Below are 5,569 nucleotides of genomic sequence, written 5' to 3'. Positions count from 1 at the left end.
TGCAAGGTCTCGGGGCCTCTGTCCTACGAGGTGTCCCTGGACGACGGCCGCATTCTTCGCCGCCACATTGATCAACTACGTGTGAGGCGGGACTCGCCTGGGGTTCCTCCTCAGTCTCCTCTGGGGGGGGAGGAGGAATGGGGAATGCATTCTGGGAATCAGAATCAGCTGCCAACAACGGTTGTGGGAAACGACACGGGTATTCAACACCCAACCTCCATAGGTGCTTCAGGTAGCAGTTCTTGGGAAAGGGGGTACACAGACACCCACACACACACTCCAGCCTGGGAGTCCCACCGGTGGCAGACTAATTATCCACCCCTAACAAGCAATACTCCAGACACGGAGAATAACTGGGAGCATGCTCACAACTCACAATATGCAAGAGAGCAGGCAAAACAAAGGGGGAACACGTCCTTTGCAGAAATGGCTCATAGAAGGATGTCCCCACACATAAGGGCTAACAGGGAGGCATCCCTAGACCCTATCACTACAGAAAGGAGCCAGGAAAACCACACTCCATCAGGAAACGTGGAGATGAGTTCAGAGGGGTTGGAAAACTCCATAGGTGGTAGGTCAACCAGGTATAGCAATCAGCAGAGTCCTGACTTCTCGAGCCTAGGAGACGGGCAGGAAAGTCAAACAGAAGTCACGAGACAACCACAGGTTATTTCACCTAGTGTGGGAAGCAACGGGGAAAACACTACAAGCTCCCCAGGTCCGAGAAGGTCGCTAAGGGTCAAAGGCCCTCCCAAATACCTTGCAGATTACGTAAGGTGAGCATGTATATATTAATAACTTGAATTAGAGGTCCAGGCTGGTTGACTCTATGGACACAATGTTGGGGCCATCGGGTCTCTGTACGACGGAACAGCCCCACACCTTACACACACAATGTGATATTAATACAACAGTATTTATACAAATCATTATTATGATGGTGTCCATGTTGGGCGCAGTATTATTTCATCTAGGGGGGAGGGGTGTTGTGTCCTGAGCCTGCAAAAGCAGGCTCGGGACGTTGCAAGAGTCCCGGGCATTTGCAAAAGCTGCCCGGGACCAGACTGAGTGGCGCCGGCCTTGCGCGCATGCGCAAGGTGGGAAAAGACCGCCTTGTGAGTGGTTGGAATTGCCCGGGGATCAGAAGGTATAAATAGAAGCCTGCGTGCCTCTGCTCGGGTTGTTCGTAGATTGGAAGCAGAGAATAAAGACTTGTTAGAAATGCATCGTCTCAAGCGCCATTATTCTCCGGACTTAACAGAAAGGGTACCCACTATCAGAGGCCACTTGGGTCAAAAGTACGGTAGTCAAAGCAGAAAGATTGATACGTAAATTTTTCGATAAGCACCTTCATAAGCCTCGGGGAGATTCCTAACTCTAATTCTTCTTCATTTACAGGATTTTTCTTTTCTCTAAAGCAGGGTTTTTCAACCAGTAGTATGGGTACCACCTGTGGTACATTGGCACCTGGCAGGTGGTACGTAACCATCCTAGAAAAGTGGTAGCAGGGGAGGGGAATGAGCTGAACCGGTGGCAGCACAGCACAAGCCTGAGTGAGAGATGGCTGGAGCTGCAGGGCTGTCAGGGCTCAGTGGAAGCGCCAGGGTCAGTGCCGCTTTCCAGCTGATCGGCGCTTCTTCGGGGCTGTCAGGGCTCAGCGGAAGCACCAGGAGCAGTGCTGCTTTCCAGCTAATCGGTGCTTCTTCAGGACTGTCAGGGCTCAGTGGAAGTGCCAGGATCAGGCTGCAGCTGGAGCTCGGTGCTGATCTCGGTGCTTCTGCTGAGCCCTGAAGAAGCACCAATCAGCTGGAATGTTGCAGCATCTCCAGGGTCTTGTGATTTACATTCAGATGCTTGGCAACTGATTCATATTTATGATGGTCACAGTGTCCCAGGGTCATGTGAAGTGACCAAAACCTGCTGCAACCACCCAGCAGATGGGGGGAATAAAAACCAAACATCCCCCACCCTACCCCCGCTGCCAATCCTCAACAGACATGCTCACAACAATGAAAACCTCGGACAGGAGGAAGAGCGCCGCCGGGTGGGCAGGTAGGTGTCTTGCTCGTCTGTGGCTTGGGGGGCACTTTTTTCAGTGCAATTGTAACTTCAAACAGTCACTAAGTGAACTGTTTTAAATCGAGGACTACCTGTACTTTATCACTTGTTTCCATTTTTTTTTTTTTGGTCATCAAGTTTTTGACACCTTGCTAGGCGACTGGTGGTACTCGGATATTGCCATATCCTAAAAGTGATACAATGGGTGAAAAGGTTGAAAAGCCCTGCTCTAGAGGATCTAACTGTCAATGCTGCAACTTCGTTTTCGGTTGCCACAGTTGGGAGGGGGAATGTGTGCTTTTAAAGTTAGACAAAACAATAAATTGTCCTGTGGGAACCAAAGTCATTGCTGCTTAGGTTTTGGCGGGCTAAGCTTTCCGTTAGAAAGCCCGCTAAAGTAGTTTATTGGGGAATGTGATTAATGACATATTACTGGGGTGGGAAGTTCAACTTTGTAACTTTGTAACCTTTGGGAGGAAACTTCAGTCTTGGTTTCACTTTTGATCATGCCTATACTTTGTAGTCAATGAATATGTTCTTTAAGGAAACCTCTTGCCTTGGAGTTCTATTTTTACTGGTCTCATCTATCGGAACCATGACAACCTCCTTTCTAGGGCTGAGGGAAAGTAACTGGCCCAAGGTCACCAAGCTGGCACTGAACCTAAGGCAAGATCAGAATTCATGGTCTGCTAGTTCCTAGTTGATGCCTTAACTACTACCCCAAAATAGTTGTCTCCTGTTTCCATAACCATGCTCTTTTTTTAAAAAAAACAATTTTTATTAGTTTTCCATTTTCCACCAACAGAAGCTTACGAACCAACATGGAGATATGGTGATCAATTACAAAAAGAAAACAATAGCATTATAAATATACAGTTCACACAATATTTCTTAAAATTTCCCTTTCTATCTATATATAATATTATAATCAAATTGATTCGAATAAAATCATTCATTAATATATCTAAATATAAATTCTCTTAATCAATCAAAACTTTCAACCGCTCAGTATCTATTCTATACAAATCTATAATTTCTCACATATTTAAACTGAAACTGAAACTCTCTATTTATTTAAGATATATTATCTCATTAATACATTTCTAGAACAAATTTTCATTTGTATTGCTACATATGAATTTCATTAATCAATAAACATTTAGAAGAGCTCATTATTTATCCCAAAAATCCTGTTTTACACTTTATTAATTTTTCAAATGTTAAAATTTAAACTAACCTATATATTTACTATTCAGGTACCCCAAGTTTCTCTTATTTAAATCTATTCTTTTTCAATAATTCTCCAATTATTAATTCCATCTCATTCCCCCCAAAAAAGAACAAAGAATAAAGAGCAAAGAGAAAAGAAAAAAAATGAGAGAAAAAAGAAGCATATTCTTGCTACATTTCAGTATTAAATTATAAATCATTTCATAATAGCCTCTCTTTTAACAAAATCCAAATCCAAAACAATCCGAGTCTTATTCTGGGTTTCTTCCTATTCCAAATAGGTTTCCATAGTCGAGTCTCTAGTTCCGCAAATAGCTCTCCCATTCTTTCCTGCCACACTGTACACAGCAACAAGAGTTCTCCCATTGTCCGTTTTATTTGGCTGATATAAGAGTTACAGCTATTCTGAATAACTCGTGTCAGAACATCATTTTTTAAAGTTGTATAAACTTTAGTTGAAATCATTTTTTTAATATAGTCCTCTTTAATCAAATTTTGCTCTTCTTCCAATAGTTTTTCCTCTATCGGAAAGTCAAATGGTGTCTGCAAATCAGCTTGTCCTTCTGAAGTAAGCTCCTCCATTTCCTTATTATAGGTCATTTGTTCATTAATATCAAACCTTTTTTCCAATATCAATTGGTAATCCAACTGTACATTTGCTTTTTCCATCTCAGTGGACTGAGAACAAGTCTCTTGAATATGAACTGCTGTTTCACTTAAACCTTGTGCTTTGCTTTGTTGATGCAGAGAGATCTCCTTACTGCAGGCAATTATCATCTCCGTGTTTTCCAAACTTTTGTCCAAAATATACTTATAGATAGAATCTGAACAAGTTTCCTCCATTTTTATCATATTTGAAGACATTATCTTTTGGGGGAGACTATATTTACCAGCAATCAATCAATATCCATCTCCTCCCAAGTTCCTTAGTCTCTTTCCTTTGTACAAATTCCAAGAGAAGAAAATAGCAAAAGCAATACGTAGTTTCAGCAGAAAATGTCCCCCAAAGAGTCATCAAAGTTAATTAAATATTCAGTCTTTTCGGACACCATAAAAAATAAAAACAAACAATATTCTCCAAATACATAGCATGTGAAGTCTCAATAAGAAACTTCCTTTGGGCTCCCAAATAGCCAAAAATAAAATCAGCCATTAAAACAAAAATGGATTTAGTCTTTTTCTTAGGCTTTTCTTCCCCCATTTAAAACGCTGCTTCAACAAAAAGGGAAATGGGTCCAAAAAAAAGCTTTTCACAGGGAAAAAAAAAGAAAATAGAGGTAAAATAAAGTCTCACCGAATCTTCCACGGTGGGTCTGTTTACTTAGATTATCTTATGGCTTACGATCGGTGCAGCTAAATGATCGGCCATTTTACTGACCGATCTTTACTCCGTCGGCCCAAAGGAAATACTCGGACTACAGAGGGCGCTACCACCCCTCTGCAGCCATCCGGGAAGCCTCCTCAACGGTAGTTGCTCCTCCAGAGCAACATTTCGACCCTCTCAGGGGTCTACCGACAGAGGAAACTCGGCCGGCACAGAGACGACTCCCTTTGCTAGACCGCACTGCCGCGACCCGGAACCGGAAGCCCAACCATGTTCTTTTTTTTTATTTATTGAAAAGTTTTATAAAAGTTACAATATAAACCCCAAAACCAACCCACCCTAACCCCCCCTCTCCCTCCCCCACTTCCCAGAACTGAATACAGGGTTACAAATATAATAATCATAATCTAACTAACATTAACCAACTATATAAATAACCAAGTCCATAATGTGCTTTAACTCCCCTTTAACATAAATATAATAATAATTAAAACATAAACAAATTAGTATCCTAATTATTAAACAATAGAATATCCATATTGTTAAACAATACTAATACTAAAAGTAATAATATCATATAATTAAAACTAATAAAAATTTCACTATAATAAACTATTAATACTAATAATACTCTAAAATTTACTCATAGGCTAAATGGAACTTTTTAGTCCCATATTTATTCTGAATATAATCTATCCATCTTCTCCAAACAGAAATGTATCTTTCTTGTGAGTGATCCTTCAAATAGGCAGAAATCTAAGCCATTTCTGCTAAATTTGACATTTCAAGCGTCCATTCTTCTATAGTAGGCAAGCAATCCTTCTTCCAATATTGCCCTACTAATAACCTTGCAGCTGTTATCAAATTCAACATCAAGTTAGTTTCTTTAGTATCACAAGCTGTAATAACACCCAACAAAAATAATTGTGGAGTGAACTTTATCTTTCTCTTGAAAAT

Source organism: Protobothrops mucrosquamatus, unplaced genomic scaffold, assembly GCF_001527695.2.
Source record: "Protobothrops mucrosquamatus isolate PMUCROS unplaced genomic scaffold, P.Mucros_1.0 scaffold_198, whole genome shotgun sequence".
Taxonomy (NCBI): Eukaryota; Metazoa; Chordata; class Lepidosauria; order Squamata; family Viperidae; genus Protobothrops; species Protobothrops mucrosquamatus.
Note: the sequence above shows the minus strand (reverse complement) of the source record.